General features: G+C 37.5%; 1 protein-coding gene across 4 annotated transcripts in view; it reads right to left on the bottom strand.

Moving 5' to 3' along the window:
• FRS2 (fibroblast growth factor receptor substrate 2) overlaps positions 1 to 17544 on the bottom strand; it is a 118905-nt gene that overhangs the window by 66197 nt on the left and 35164 nt on the right. For all 4 annotated transcript variants that reach the window (XM_066257641.1, XM_066257644.1, XM_066257642.1 and 1 more), the window contains one exon: positions 1176 to 1270. The gene's annotated coding sequence lies outside the window, so the exon portion shown is untranslated. The remainder of the gene's footprint in view (positions 1 to 1175; positions 1271 to 17544) is intronic.

Here is a 17544-nt window from a genome sequence, read left to right as displayed (position 1 = left end):
TTACAAAAATACTCTACTATCAAATCATTTTTGCTACGTACATAATGATGTGTGGTACGTTTTAATATTCTAAAACATCAATACTCAATTGGGTTTTACTCTGATCAAGATTTGATATTCTGAAGGGTACTTTTTAGGTATAGTCTTCATCAGTGGTTTTCAACCTTTTTACACTTGGGGACCGGTGACTCTGCCTGGCTGAAAACAGAAATACCCAACGAATAAAGTTTTATCTTACAACGTATAACAGTGCAACACAGTACAAGCTAGTTCTTGATTTCCAAACTCCACATGTACGATGCATTAATACTACATAAGTTTGTTCAAATGGTTTTTTTTTGTCTATTGCACATGATTCTTAAATGCTCTGCACAGTGCAAAAGGTTGTTCCAAAAAGCGTTCAAGTCCAAAGGTATCTAAAACAACCTCAATAGTATTTTCATCGATGATACAGGCTGATAAGTGCCAACCACCCTGAGCATAAGCGAATTCAACCAAGATCATTGGTTCTATAATCTTCATACAACATCAGGGTGTTAACTCTTTCGTGGACTGGCATGAAATTTCTGGTGGACCAACACTGGTCCACGGACTGGCAGTCAAAAAACACTGATCTACATGTTGTAAAATTCATCCTCTTAATATGCAAAATACAGTGGTTTTCACTATATTCTCAAAGTCATGTAATCTGTACCACCATCTAATTCCAAAACATTTTCATCACCCCACTAAGAAACTCTGTACCGAAGCAAACATTTTCCTCCCAGAGAGAAACATCTAAAACAATTTAATTTTAAAAATATATACAAGAAGCACACACTTTACAACACTATGGTCAAAATTATGCTTTCTTCTAAATGTGTAGAACAAGACTGGTAGGAAAAAGAGATACACAAAAATTTTAAGAATAATTATGTTTGAATAATGGTATTATAGTGACTCTTTTTCATGTATTTCCTCTAACGCTATGACTTTATTACCTTTATTATTCTTAAAAGGTACAGTACAGACATACATTTTCTAGAATTATATGCTAGAATTTATACTATAATCTATGGTACAGAAAAACAGAAATACAAATTGACACTTTAAAAATGTACACTAACCTTTTTATTACATGTTTTTCAAAGTAGATAAAATAAGTATAAAGTTAAAAAAATGTTGGCCACACTTACTAATCTGGTTGAAAAGCCACAGCTGCATTTTACTCTATGACAAATAGGCTGTTTCATCACTTTGCATCTGGGCGTCTACTTCTTAATGGTCATTTCTGAAATAAAGATGTGGAATTAAAAACATAGCATAACAAAAACATGAAACCTTTAAGGACAATTATCTAAATTTCAGTGACTACAGGAAACTATCAAAACAGTTCTTGAGCAAACTTCTACTAAAAAACATTAACAGGACTGAGGGTAAGGTGGGATAGATGGAATACAAGCTATTGTCCCACAGGCCCAGAATTCAACAGTTGGTTCCAAGTACTAAGTATAAAAATCCATAACCTCAACAGTGTGGTGATGGCCAGAGGGAAAGGGGGTGAGGGCTAGGTGAAGGCAGTCAGAGGCGGGGAAAATGCGGGATAGAAGAGACACTGCTAGGAGCAGTGGGCTCATGATACAATGGGCAGATGGTGGTTTGTTGAGTTTTACACTTGAAATCCATAACCTTTTCAGTCCTCAAACCCTTTCACCCACCATGGTCTTGCAATTCCTAAGAATGCCATGTACAGATTGAAAAAAGAAAAACGGAAGCTATAGAAGCCCTAAAATTTCACATTTAAAAACAATAAATTAATTTCTTGTTATTCTTGTTTATTTCTTCCTCACACCTATAAAGTTAGCTCCAGAGATTTTTTTTTTTATACAGAGACAGAGAGAGAGTCAGAGAGAGGGATAGATAGGGACAGACAGGAACAGAGAGATGAGAAGCATCAATCATTAGTTTTTCGTTGCGACACCTTAGTTGTTCATTGATTGCTTCCTCATATGTGCCTTGACCATGGGTCTTCAGCAGACCAAGTAACCCCTTGCTCGAGCCAGCTACCTTGGGTTCAAGCTGATGAGCTTTGCTCAAACCAGATGAGCCCGCGCTCAAGCTGGCGACCTCGGGGTCTCGAACCTGGGTCCTCCGCATCCCAGTCCAACGCTCCATCCACTGCGCCACCTCCTGGTCAGGCAGCTCCAGAGATTTTTGTTGGTTTTATTTACTGACATTTTTTCAAGTACCTGGAACAATGACTACCATGTGTTAAGTGCTAAGTAAATATTTATTGAAATAATGAATAAATTGATTTAATAACTTTACAGTATTTCAAAACGGGAAAATGTCAAAATGCCATCTCTTCCACACATACAGCATTGATGTTAATGCCAACTACATCAGCTTTATCGCTTTGTTCTCCAATAAACAAAGCCCTTACAATCAAGACATGATCCCAACCTTCAAGGAACAGAACAAAGACATATGTCACTTCATAATTTTGTTTGTGCAACTTTTAGGAAAGACAGCTGGAAGGGGAACTGCTAGATATGCAATTTTGCTAAATACTGCCAAATGGTGTGGGTAAGGGTCTTTTTCTTTTTAAAATATGTGTGTTCTTTGAGGTGCTGGTTCTGAAGACCACTTAAGAATATAAGATAAAATCTTTCATAAGACTGAAAAGTTGACAGGTCTCAAAAATAACACTTAAAGAACCCAAGGGTTCGCTACTTTCCATCCAGTAGCTAAATCGGTATTCCACAAAATGCTACATTTTTGTAAAAATAAAAATTGGGGGAGTAGAAATATTAATACAGACTTTCTTTTTTTTCTTTCAGAAGGAAGCAAAGGAAGGATAAACTGAAACCATTTTTAAATGGTTATCTATAGAGAAAATAGAAAACAGGGTAGAAGGGACAGAAATGAAAGACTACTCAGAATATATCTTATTTTACAGTTTTTACTTTCAAGACATGTTTTAAGATCAACTGATACTGACGTACTGAGTATCAAAAAAATGACTACTATTGATTAAAACAAACACATAAAAAATTCATGGTCATCTTTGGAAGTTCCTAGGGCACTTACTTATCTGAAAATTGATAAAGGGGAATAATCATGTATTTATCCTGGCTTTCTTGTATGTACAATACTCCAGGATAATCAAGCACTCAATAAATGAAAGCTCTTTTTTTTTATAGGATTCCAAACCTAAATGTAGAAGGAATAATAGGATTAGAAAAATCATCATTTTGTGATCCCTAATGAAATATAAATATTTTTAAATGATCAATGATTGTTAAAACCATTAGATAAAAGGCTGACAGGACTCTATAATGGATAAATCAGGTTGACAAAACTTGAACCCAGTGATTAATTTTAACATTATTAAAAATCGGTCAACCAGATATGTGCAGTATTTCTCACTATCCATCAAGTGTTCATCCTGGGAGCCTCAGTTTCAAATGAGATCTGCAGTATTACCACTCCTACCACCATGATCCAAGCCAACTCATTTCTCATCTGCATTGCTATAATAGTTTCCTATCTTATCTCCCAGATTCCCTCTCCCTTGCTCACCCCTCAACAAATCAGATTAGTCCATAAAAAAAAAAAAATCAGGTCATGTTATTCTTCTGCTCATTTAATTAAATCCACCTCACTAGTCTAAAAGCCAAAGTCCTTATAAAGGCACAGGATCATTATCTGATATTTCCCTTTCCCATCTCTAACCTCATGTCCTACCACTCTCCCTCCTGTTCAAGGTATTTGCTATTCTAACTACATTGGCCTCTTTCCTACCTTTAAAGGCATTAGGCATGTTCTCAATGTTCTCAGGGCCTCAGGATTTGTTTTGCCCGCCCTCTGCCTATGACACCAGATATCTCTCTGGCTTATTCCTCCTCTACCTCACTTAGGATTCAATTTTTACAAGTTATCTCATCAAAGAGAGGTTCTGGTACCCTAAGCAAGCCCAAAACCTGTCTCAGATTTCCTTACCTGGGAGACAATGGTTAGGAGAAATCAGTCATAAAGTTTGAAGGTGACAATCATTTGAAACACAAAAGCCATCACTTCTTATATCTTTGTGTCTAAATATCTATAAAACTATGCTGTCCCTTTTAAAAGATTCTACAGTCCCAACTTCAAACAATTAATGGAGGATACAGCTACCATAGTATGCCTTTTTTTATTGTTTTGTTTTAAAATCATCTAGATTATAACACTAGAAAGGAAGAAGGTAATGATTTGAATTAAATGCATCCCACTAAAAAAACAACTAACAAAATAAATGGCATTCCCTTTCCTCTCATTCAAGGATTTCTGTTAGAGATTACATGATAAAGTTCCAAGTAATCTCAGGAAAAGTTTAATACTTTCAAATATCTGTTGCCTTCAGGCATCATGACCACCAGAAAGAATCAAAAGAACTCACTCATTCTAACATGACTAGACTAGCTATGACATGGTTGGGATGTTTGAACTTAATTATTTTTCTTTAAATAAACAAACTCCCCCTGGGTCTACTCTGTTTTAAGCATCCTATGGCTGACAAGCTTCAGGGGCTTAACAGAGATAGCCAAGGGACAGAGAAACCAGCAAGTAAGTATGACTCAGTGATCACATTTAATAGTCTCTAAAGACCAAAAAAACAAGGATACCAGTTCTGGCAAGAGTTTTCTAAAATTACTCCAAGACTGACTTATCCACATACCTTTCATCTGAACAATTTCTTTTCACTTTGTTTAAGATTCACAAAGCACTTGTTATATGCCTACCTGACCCTAGGTGCAAAAATAAACCAAGAGTACAATGAAGGAAATTAGCAGGGGTTCTAAGAGTTGGATGATGAAATTTTAAATTTTTTATTATTTACTTATTTTAGAGAGGAGAGGGAGAGACAGAGAGAGAGAGAAGGGGGGAGGAGCTAGAAGCATCAACTCCCATATGTGCCTTGACCAGGCAAGCCCAGGGTTTCGAACCGGCGACCTCAGCATTTCCAGGTCGACGCTTTACCCACTGCGCCACCACAGTGGATGATGAAATTTAATGTTAAAATCTGCTTTGTTTGGGGAGAGGAGGGAAAAATACTGAATATTTTTTGCAGAAATGTCCCCAGTCATTTGGAAATCGGACTTTAACAAGTCCAATCACTTAAAAGAAGGCTAGTGGTAAATTATATGTGCACAACACATAGATACAGATAACAGGAGAGTAAGTCCCAGAGGGAAGAGGGAAGAGGTTGTGTAACGGGGAGTATGTTGTGGGGGGTGAGGGTGTTTTATTGGGTGGGACACTTGAATCCACATTAACACAATAAATTTAAAACTTTAATTTAAAAATTATATTAGAAAAAGGCTAGTGCTTTGAAAGTAACCTTTATTGAGCAAATTCTGTGTGCCAGATATAATATTTGCATTAGCTCACAATTCTTAAAACCTCCCTAAGGGAAAGGTTTTAACAAGGCACACAGAGTTGTTAAATATCTTGTCCAAACCAGGAGACAGCACCTGGATGCAAAATCTGTCTGTCTTTCTCACTATTATAATCTGCAGTAGACTGGAATAAAATTATTAGTCACAAATAGCACATTTGCCCCAGAGGAGTAACACAAATCCAGTCTGCTCGTTTAAGAAATTTGTTCTATTCTTCCAAAGTTGCTTTAGATAACAGGGCAAAGAGGAAGGTTTACTGTTATACATCAATAAAAAAAACAGAGACATTAAGGAATGAATATGCTACATTTATGTCTAAGTGAACCGAGTAAGAATAAGCTAGGCATAGCACCTTACTAATTGGTATTCATTCACAATTAACCTAATGACCTCTAAGTCATGGCTAATCTATTACACACTGAGAAGTCAGGGAAGAAATGTTAAGATTTACTAGAGTGGAAACAGTTATTCATCAGAACAGTTTTTGTATTTTTTCTGGAAGTTTGAAATACTTCTCTCTCTTTCTCTCTTAATAATAGATACAAATAAATACATATATTAAATTATTCCATCAATTTCTTAAAATTTACAACAAAATTATTAAAATTATGATTAGTAATTTTTCTTTTCTGGAAAAGTCTTTCATGCAGAATGACACTGGGGAGAGTAACACTGGGATTAGTTCTTTATTCTCAACAGAATCGGATTTTTAACACGTCATTATCAGAAAACAGTTTGTAAGACTATTTTCTTTCTAAATTGTAAGCTTATTGGTTATTATGAGATGTATGCACTACCCATTTCACAAAGTAATATCCTTACTGTAAAATAAAAAGGCAATTCATTAACTATCAAAACACACACTACCCAAAAGTGTGGACTTGCTACACACTAATTAGGTCTTCAGTTATTTGGAGAAGGTGGAAATTCTGTGGAACAAATTATACACAATGATTAAAAACATGCCATTTAAACAACTTACTGCTTTATAGAAGAGAAACTCAACAAATTGGTGGCTTAAAATTTCTTAAAGGCCTAAATATATATACATGCTGGTTTTCTAAGTAAAAGTATCCCCCACTTTTTGAAAGTTCCTGTTAGACCATTTCGCTTTTACAAAAGACCTACATGAATACAGTAAATCCTCACTTAAAATTGTGGCTAAGTTCTTGAAATTGTGGCAAAATGACATGTAACAAAACCAATTTTACCAAAGGCTAATTGATATAAACAAGAGTAAAATTCCTACAGCATATCCTCAATGTTATAATGAAATGATGCTGAATGAAACATTGTTCCAGGATCTGCAGTACCTGTTTTGCTAACTGAAAGAAATCAAAGAGGATTTTCACTTTTATGAAAAAAAAGGCAAACAGTAAAAACAGCATTCAATGTTTGTCTTGCAATGAGCTGTCTCATAAAGGCAGTGTGTACCCCAAACAGCCAGAGTGGCACCACCAAGCTCCTTGCCTGTATCCACCACTGCCACTTCTTACATTCAGAAGGAATTTTGAAAGCTGCTGAAGTTACCATTGGTCCTGCTAGTAGCAAAGCAGTCTCTTTTAGTCAGTATTCAATAATGAATAAAATGGCAAGTCTCTTGACTAAGTGTACTGATAGATGTACAAAGCATGGTATGTTTTCATATCATTTGTTTACTATGTTAGCGTTATTTTAGTTCTATGTATTATTTGGTATGATTTGGTAGGTTATTTTTTGGGTCTGGAAACACTCAAAATTTTTTTCCATATAAATTAATGTAATTGCTCCTTCACTTTACGCCTTTTCAGCTTACAAAGGTTTTATAGGAACGCTAGTTTCAAACAGTGGGGAAAACCTGTCTTGATTGTATACAGGGAATTTTCAACATAAATGAACTCTTATCAAAAAAATCTTCCTCACAATCTTAATTCACTACACTGATGATTAATAATAATGAAGAGCCTGACCAGGCAGTGGTGCAGTGGATAGAGCGTCAGACTGGGATGCGGAGGACCCAGGTTCGAGATCTCGAGGTCGCCAGCTTGAGCACAGGCTCATCTGGTTTGAGCAAAAGCTCACCAGCCTGAACCCAAGGTCACTGGCTCGAGTAAGGGGTTACTCGGTTTGCTGAAGGCCCATGGTCAAGGCACATATGAGAAAGCAATCAATGAACAACTAAGGTGTCACAATGAAAAACTGATGATTGATGCTTCTCATCTCTCTCCGTTCCTGTCTGTCTGTCCCTGTCTATCTCTCTCTGTCTCTGTAAAAAGAAAGAAAAAGAAAAATGGACAGACAGAAAGGAGATACTCTCCCAAGACACAAATTATAAATAATATAACCTTATTTTTAAGATATCTTTAGGATTTTGGTATTTTCTTTCTCAATAACAAAACACTTTATATGCTATCACTAAGACTAAGTACAATAATAGGCTGGTCTGGATAGTTTTGAAATCAATATTGGGATATCAAAGAAGGAAAGGCCAACATCTTCAACCAGTTTCCAACAAACTGAAAAGTAGAATTTATCTCATAAAAGGACCTTCAGTAAATCCATATCCCAAATATTCAATACAAGCTGTCTCTGTTTTCTCTGAACTGCAGCTATAAAATTGTTTCTCCTAAAATCCACAAAAGGTATAGTTTCAGCCATTAGATAATTCAAAGGAATTCAGTGGCCCTCAATAACTTGTACCTCATTCATGATAAAGAACTAACTTAATAGTCTATATTTAAATAGCATGTAGAAAAAACATGCTAAAAAGGAGGGTGAGAAAGACAAAACGTCATAAATTGGCCATATTAAAAGAGAAGAAAAAAGTTTTTTAAGAGATAGAGACAGAGAGAGGAACAGATAGGTCTGACAGGCAGGAAGGGAGAGAGATGAGAAGCATCTATTCTTCATTGCGGCACCTTAGTTGTTCATTGATTGCTTTCTCATATGTGCCTCAACTGGGGGGCTCCAGCAGAGTGAGTGACCCCTTGCTCAAGCCAGCGACCTTGGCCTTCAAGCCAGCGACCTTTGGGCTCAAGCCAGTGACGATGGGGTCATGTCTATGATCCCACTTTCAAGCTGGTGAGCCCACACTCAAGGTGGCAACCTCAGGGCTTGAACCTGGGTCCTCTACATCCCAGTCCAATGCTCTATCCACTGCGCCACTGCCTGGTCAGGCAAGAACAGATTTTTGAGAGTAGGAAAAAAAATAAACATGTGAAAACATTTTATATTTTACAGGTGAAGCAACTAAAGCAGCTTATAAGCAAGGAAAGAACTGAAGTTCACATTGTAAGTAGTATTTTCCCCCAGAATTATTTATTCCAAAAAATCTATAATAGGTATTCTAACTTGGCACATATATTAACATATATAACCAGAACAGAGTGTAATGTTGAAGAGTTTGAATGAATGCATAAATTCTGAGTGTAAATAAGTTAAGGGAAGTTAGAAACGGACTATGAGTCCTTTAGGAATGACAGAGTTGCAGTAAGTGATCCATGTCCTCGGGTATGGCTCTTTAGCACAGTCTAGGCTAGATGGATCTCTGCTCTGGCATTACTTTGGTAGATGACTAAATTCATAATTAGATAATATCAATAAAGATAAGAAACTGTGTATGTGCCAACATTCTGTTTTCAACCTAGTAGCTTAATAAAAGGACTATTGCCCATTTGAGGATTGGTGGTACACTAAAACAGTTCATAAAAGAGGCCTAACTCTCAAGTAAAGTAGTGGAATAGCAGAGTATATAACATCAATTGTATTTATACATAAATCCTTTTATACAGCCTGCATTGGACCAAACAAAAATTCATAGACAAATAAGAGTTCTTAAATTAAAATTTATATCCTATCAGGATATAAGATCAGGTGGGGAGGTTAGCACAAAAAGCACAGTATATTCAATATTAAAAATGTAATACTTAAAGAGGAAAATTTTTCTCCTCTTTTAATTTCATGGACATTTACCTTATATCAAGTATTTCTCTAGCATGTAACTCAAAATTATTGATTAGTCTACAAGAGTATGTGTGCAGAAGGACACTCGATCTACTCACTTTAACAAAAATTATAGTTGCCCATTTAATCCCAAAGGTACAAGTGAATAAAATAACACCATTATAAAATGCTGCTTTGGTAGCATAGAAAAATCTGCAGTACAGACTTGCACTAAAGGAATAATTAACAAGAAATTTATGTAGAAATACTCTAGTATGACTGACATCATAGTAACTATGGGAGTTTGTCTTTATGAGTTTTACGCCAAAACCAAGTTGGATATATCCCAAATTAAAAATTCCTGTTTAGCCCTGGCTGGTTGGCTCAGTGGTAGAGCATCGGCCTGGCGTGCAGGAGTCATGGGTTCGATTCCCGGCCAGGGCACACAGGAGAAGCACCCATATGCTTCTCCACCCCACCCCCTCTCCTTCCTCTCTGTCTCTCTCTTCCCCTCCCGCAGCCAAGGCTCCATTGGAGCAAAGTTGGCCTGGGTGCTAAGGATGGCTCTGTGGCCTCTGCCTCAGGCACTAGAATGGCTCTGATTGCGGCAGAGCGACGCCCCAGATGGGCAGAGCATCGCCCCCTGGTGGGCATGCCGGGTGGATCCCGGTCAGGCGCATGAAGGAGTCTGTCTGCCTCTCCATTACCAGCTTCGGAAAAAAATGCCAAAAAAAAAAAAAAAAATCCTGTTTATTATTCCTAGATAGCACTTTTTTTTTTTTTAGCTTTCAAATTGAAGTACACAAGTCAATTTAAAATACAAACTGATACAAAGGCTTAAAACTTACTGTTTACTCTAGATATAGCAATTCTAACTTTTAAAAAAGGCTTTGCCCTGGCTGGATAGCTCAGTTGGTTAGACTAGAGCATCATCCCGAAGCACAGGTTCCTGGTTCAATCCCCAGTCAGGGCACATACAGGAACAGATGAATATTCCTGTCTCTCTCTCTCCTTTCCTTTCACTTTAAAATCAACAAAATAAACATTAAAAAAAATTTAATAAAAATTTAAAAATAAATTTAAAAGGCTTATAATGTGAACTTCAGTTCTTCCTTTGCTAAAGCAGGAGTTTCATTGTTTTTCAACCACTACAAATAACAAAGGATGTAAAGAATGACACTTTGTAGAATAATATACTCTCTCATTCCTTCAATATGTATGTTTGCCCCTGCCCCACCGCTAGTTTGTGTGAGTGCGCAATGTTTCTACCTCCCTGCCTTGGTCTTAGTCATGCCATATACCCTCTCTCCTTTTTGTTGACCTGTCTCTCTTACACTCAATAACTGGATTCCAAACACTGATATTGAGCATCGTTCCAATACACAATGGTTCCATATTCGACCTCCAGTCAGGGAACATACAGGAACAGTCAGGGAACATACAAGAATCGATGTTTCTCTCTCTTTCAAATCAATCAATTAAAAACAAAATCACTGCGATAGAGCATTGGCCTGGCGTGTGGAAGTCCCGGGTTCAATTCCCGGCCAGGGCACACAGGAGAAGCGCCCATCTGCTTCTCCACCCTTCCCCCTCTCCTTCCTCTCTGTCCTTCTCTTCCCCTCCCACAACCAAGGCTCCATTGGAGCAAAGTTGGCCTGGGCGCTGAGGATGGCACCACAGCCTCTGCCTCAGGCACTAGAATGGCTCTGGTTGCAACAAAGTAATGGCCCAGAAGGGCAGAGCATTGCCCCCTGGTGGGTATGCTGGGTGGGTCCTGCCTGGGTGCATGTGGGAGTCTGCTCTCTGCCTCCTCACTTCTCACTTCAGGGGGAAAAAAAATTACTGATACTCAGAGATGGAATTTTATTAGGCTGTAGCATGTAGCAAAGTGAATTATAGTAAGTCACAAAATGAGAAAAAGAATAAAAAATTATTCAATTAGTTAAAAATAGATAAAATCAAAGCCACAAATTTCCCATTTCCTTTAAAATGCCTAAATATATACACATACCATACATAAGATTTTAATAAACTTAGTAGAATCAACCAACAGATTTATTTACAGGATTTCAAGCAAAATATATTAGGGGGGAAAATTATACAGCTTAATACAGTGGTTATGAGCAGCCTTTGGAATCATAGCTCTGAGTTTGTATCCCAGGTCTGTACTGACTATGATCTCGGGTAGGTTACTTACTTGCTCTTGGCCTATCACCTCATGTCTAATGTTAGGGGATGATGTGTGATACTGCTTTGAAGAAACAGTATTAAAAAAGAAAAGAAAGAAACTTAGCATAGTGCCTAAGCACACAGGGAAGGCTCAACATGTATTGATACTACATCTAAAACAGATGCAGTAGACATCTTTCTTTCTGTCTGCCTATCATCTGAACTTTCCCTTCTTAAGTTTGGGAATTTCCCCATTTTGTGATTTCAGAAGGGCAAAGTTTTCCATATCTTAAATTTAAGAACTTGCCCTCATTTTATGATTTCTAAAGGTCACTTTCTCACATGTCCTATACAGGGGCTCTGCCAAACACACATGCCCAGCCCAAACTAGAAATGGCCAACTAGTGAACGGGAAAAGTAGAGACCAGAAGAAACTCTCACACTAATGGTAGAATAATTGCAGCCAGGCCAAGTGCAGGGCAGAGTGGTAGCATTTAGAGTCATCCAGAGCTAGTGTCACTGGGGCAGCCTGTGGCGTCTGTCAGTCTGTCTCTAGATGGTGCCGGCATCCTCATGGGAATCATTGTGCAATGTGATTTGGGGCATTATTTCTGGCTGCTTAGTCCTAAATCTGGTTTTCTAATCCTTGCAACAATTCGATGAACCACTGAGCTCTACCAAATATCCCTTTTAAATACATGATATGCTTGAACTGGTTTTCACTGACACTCAGAATCTGACATATCGGGTAGAGGTAGCATTTATTTTCACCTGCCCCACTCAGACAGGGAAAAAAAATATTATTTTTAATCTTTCTGAAGAAACACAAAAATGTTGTGCACACTCAACCAATTGATTTACCTGTGAAGTCTTGGAAAACTTATTTTTAGAAATCTGGATAATCGCTTTCCTAATCTAGAATATGAGAAATGTCCAATCAATTTAAAATGTATTTCAAAGGAACACAGAAGAGAAGTGAGGACACAGGAAAGCATCTGTGTGCAAGAAGTAACTACCGTTGAGTGCACAGGTTACTCCAGCAGGCTCCACCGCCTGCACAGCTGTCTTCCCGCGCACAGATTACTCTAGCAGGCTCCACCGCCTGCACAGCTGTCTTCCCGCGCACAGGTTACTCCAGCAGGCTCCACCGCCTGCACAGCTGTCTTCCCGTGCACGGTTACTCTAGCAGGCTCCACCGCCTGCACAGCTGTCTTCCCGCGCACAGATTACTCCAGCAGGCACCGCCTGCACAGCTGTCTTCCCGCGGGAGATTTCCACCTGACCTTCTACAACCAAGCAATTCCCTCTGCTTCTTGGGGGTCATTTTAAGATCAAAAAATTTTTAATTGTTATCAAAAGGCCTTAAATATTCCTCTTTTTTTTTAAACAAATAACTCAATTATGAGTTGTTAGTTCTCACCCCGTCCCCTCCTCTCACTGTAAAATCAATAAATAAAATCGTTAAAGATAATAAATAAATCATGTAACAAAACTATTCAATTCTCTTATAAAACAGTACAGAGCAAGTCAGTGCCTTATTGTCATAGGCTTATTTTTCAGTGTGTAAAACACACTCCCTTTTCTCTGCTAGATTTCTCTGCAGGGCTACTTTATAGTTCAGTATTATCTTTTCCACTATCTAGAACATTAAAGCTCAAATACATTAATTTTATTTACTTATTTATTTTAATGTCAACATGAAGATGAAAAGATGAAACAAAGTTTATAGGGAGGGTGAAACGGGGGGATTAAATGTGTTTTTTTCCTAAATATCAGGAGCAAGTTACCATACAGAGTTGAAACTATGGTTTTGTTTTTTTACTTTCTTTAAAGATTTTATTTATTAATTTTAGAGAGAGGAAAGAGAGAGAAAAAGGGAAAAGGAGAAAGAGAGAAGTGGGGGAGGAGCGGGAAAAATCAACTTGCTTCTCGTATGTGCCTTGACTGGGGCTTCAAACCAGCTATCTCAGCACTCCAGGCTGACACTTTACCACTGAGCCACCATAGGTCAGACAAAAACTATGTTTTTCTAAAAAACCTAAATTCAAAACTATGTTTTAATGAATAAAAAAAATCTTAAACAAAACCAAACATAGCTTAAAATAAAAGTCATTGTCTTTTCATATTAAAATTTAGAAGGGGTGAGAATCAAGCACTAGAAATGTATATTGTTGTCTACTATCTACCTAGCATTAAAAATACATACAGTAAAAAAAAGACAAGACAAAGAAAGAATAAAGAAAGAAAGAAAGAAAGAAAGAAAGAAAGAAAGAAAGAAAGAAAGAAAGAAAGAAAGAAAGAAAGAAAGAAAGGGAAAGAATCTATCTTAGGGCTCCTGACAATCATGCTTTAGAGCTATGTTAGAGAACAGAAGTAGTTCAGGCCTTGAGAATCAGCAACTTACCCAAGAAGCCTGTCTTCTGATTTCTAGCTAGGTAATGTCAGTAAAACATCTTCAGCTTGTCCTTCAAATTAAGTCAAAATAAAGCTAACTGAACACCATATGATATTAATCCTTGCATTTAACATAAAAAAAGTAAGTCCAAGGCAAGTGATTTCAAAATCCAACTGTTAATATTCTTTAAATAAAACTCTGATTTAGGCCCTGGCCGGTTGGCTCAGTGGTAGAGTGTCAGCCTGGCATGCAGGAGTCCCGGGTTCGATTCCCGGCCAGGGCACACAGGAGAAGCGCCCATCTGCTTCTCCACCCCTCCCCCTCTCCTTCCTCTCTGTCTCTCTCTTCCCCTCCCGCAGCCAAGGCTCCATTGGAGCAAAGTTGGCCCGGGCGCTGAGGATGGCTCTGTGGCCTCTGCCTCAGGCACTAGAATGGCTCTGATTGCAGCAGAGCGACGCCCCAAGATGGACAGAGCAGCGCCCCCTGGTGGGCACACCAGGTAGATCCCGGTGGGGCACATGCGGGAGTCTGTCTGACCGCCTCCCCGTTTCCAACTTCGGAAAAATACAAAACAACAACAACAAAAAAAAACTCTGATTTATGTTAACTTATAAATACCCTGGGCTTTTCAATGTAAATAAGAGTCATCAAAAAACGTAAAACCTCTTTCAATGGTTTAGAAGTTCATTCTCAAAATGTATTAAAAAGTAAAATCATTCTTGCCTGTGTGCTAAGGGCTATTTCATTAATCACCAATTATAACTTGCTGATTATTATTTTCTGTATGCCCTCAGAACACAACTTATACCTAAAGCCATGAATTTAAATTTCTGCCATTTAACAGAAAAAATTTTTTTGCTGGTCATAATCTATGTGCCCTCAAAGGACACTATAATCCCTTATGGAAAAGTTCCTTTGCATTCGGTTATATTTTAATAAACATAGCAGGAGCTCTCTAGTCAGGGGAGTAAGAAAAAAAAGTTTTAACAAAATCTAATCTTCTTTAAATGAAGCATGGCCAAGTCAGCCTTACAAACTAGCTGTGCTTGCATTTTATAAGAGCCCTATAAGCAGCAGCTTTAAAAAAAGACCTAAGGCTAGCTCTGGACTACTGCCTTATTATGAAGAGTAATTTATGCTATGAAATAAAAACAGTAACAGCCAAAGCACTAAAAACAAAAAACAAACAAACAGAAAAAGAGCTAACAGAACAGAAAATACATAAAATCCAAAAGAGAACAGGGAGAGAATATGTGTATGAAGAGGCAAAAGAAGGTTTACAGCAAGTACGGCAACCCAAGGCACATGTACTGCTATTTCTCCTCTTTCAAAACTGGCCACTTGGTCCAGGCCAGCGGCTCAATGGATAGATTGTCAGCCCAGTGTATGGACATCCCTGGTTTGATTCCCAGTCAGGGCACACAGCAGAAGCGACCATCTGTTTCTCTCCCTCCCTCTCCCCCTTCTCCTTTCCTTCTTCCTCTCCTGTAGCCAGAGGTTCGATTGGTTCAAGCATGGTCCTGGGCACAGAGGATAGCTGGATTGGCCTGAGCATGACAGTCTCAGGCACTAAAAATAGTTCAATACTCAAGTATCAGTCCAAGATGGGGTGGAGGGAGTGCCAGGTGGATCCCTGGTCAGGACACAAGTGGGAGTCTGCCTCACACTATCTCCTCTTCTCATCTTAAACAAAACAAAAACTGACCAACCCAGTAACAGGCGACAGTTCATAATATGAAGTTTGGCAAATGCATAAGAAATCTCTAGAATGCTATTACAAAGCAATGGGAGTTGTCACACCAAACAATATATTGGCATTTCTGGTTTGAAATGACTAAGGATGGTTATGGAGGAAAACAATTAAGGAGGAAAAGAATAGGTAAAACAGTAACAGTAAGAGCCTCAAATATTTACTGAGCTATTTCTTATTTTATAGATGTAATAAATATATACCCTCTTTTATTTAATCCTAACAGCAAATTTCATAGCTATTTATTATGTGCATTTTATATATAGAAAAACTGTGGTTTATAGAATTTTAAACCACCAACTTGCCAGAGTCACACATACAATAAGTGTTAGACCTGGGGCTCTAACATGGACATGAGCACTTTACCTCTCCTTTTAATTAGCTGATCGTGGAATTCAACAACTGACCTACCCTCTATCCATCCACCCATGTAAATCCACCCGATTTTTTTTTTAATAAAATTTTAATTATTTAAGTAATAACATGTTTCTAATTGAAAGTCTAGAAAATATAATAGATGGACTAAACTTCATTTCTTTTTATTGCTTTTATAATTAATATTTTAATGAACATCTGTATATATAAATCTCTGTGCACATTTTTATTCCCTTTATAAAGCATTATAAATGGAATTCTGAGTCAAAGAGTTGTGAATACATTCTGCCAGAACACCTGATTTTAATATTACTGAAATGATGAAGAAATGATGGCTCCTTGAAAGAAACAACCATGCCTTCTTCTCCTTTGTATCCATAATGCCAAGGCACATGAGCAAGTATTCAATGGTTGCTGAATAAATGAAGGGTTTTCTACCCTCAGCACAGTGTCTGAAGGAGAATAAACAGAATGAAATTCTCCCCAATTAGAAGACTGCAATCATGACAAATATCAAGTCCATTAATGGGCTGCAAAAACTTTTTTTCAGGGAGAGAAGAGCATGAATATTGACACTCCCATTCAATATATTTCCTATGTTTAAAGAGTTTAGATATCTTAGAGTTTAAAAATATAGTATTTTAGTACATTTACAACAAACTGAAGACATTGTTTTTCCCAGTTTAAGTTATTTTCTGATTTCTGCCCATGAAGCTCAATTAAGAACATGTTAATATACAAAATTCAAAAAGCTAAATATTTTAATAATAGCTACATTTGTCATTTCACTTAGATTTTTCTAACAAAAGTCAGCACTTACCATAATCTGGTTCTAATGCTATTATAGAAGACCATGTTCTCATAAAGATGAAAAAGATTCACTACAAACCAATGTACCAGGCATTGATCTTGTACTTCAGGTGTATTAATTTAATCCTCACATTATATGGTAGCTATTCTCTCTTTTACAGATAAAGAAACTGAATCATAGAGAGGCTAATAAACGTGCTAGTTTTTCTGAACCCAGACATTCTGACCGCAATATCTCAAATCCCTATACGTAACTGACTCCCGGTAACAGGCAAAAAAGTATTCAACAGTTTCTGGCACAGATTTCAGTGAACACTGGTGATGAAGGGCACAATGACAGTATGTTTGCCAGAAAACGGAAAACTCAATCAATCCAAAGAGATTATTCACTTAGTAAATAATTATTTATTACCTATTGTGGACTACAAACTAACAAAATGTTCTCCCAATGTTGAGAAACACTAGGTCTAAAAAAGAACGATCAAAACAGATCATATAATGCAGATGTTTAGTATAGACAGAGAGATCTAACATAATAGAATAAAACAGAATTATTCAGAGGTGTCATGGCACAGGAGGGGTAATTAACTTGCCTAGGAAACTCAGGTTGCAAGAGGAGAAAAATACTTCAACTGCACCTTAAATAACAAACCTTTATGGAAATTTCTCGGTAACAGTCCATCTCTCCAATCCCTTCGGATGAAGGG

The sequence above is a fragment of the Saccopteryx bilineata genome, chromosome 2 (assembly GCF_036850765.1).
Source record: "Saccopteryx bilineata isolate mSacBil1 chromosome 2, mSacBil1_pri_phased_curated, whole genome shotgun sequence".
In the NCBI taxonomy this organism is placed as follows: domain Eukaryota; kingdom Metazoa; phylum Chordata; class Mammalia; order Chiroptera; family Emballonuridae; genus Saccopteryx; species Saccopteryx bilineata.
This window is presented reverse-complemented; position numbering and strand designations above follow the sequence as displayed.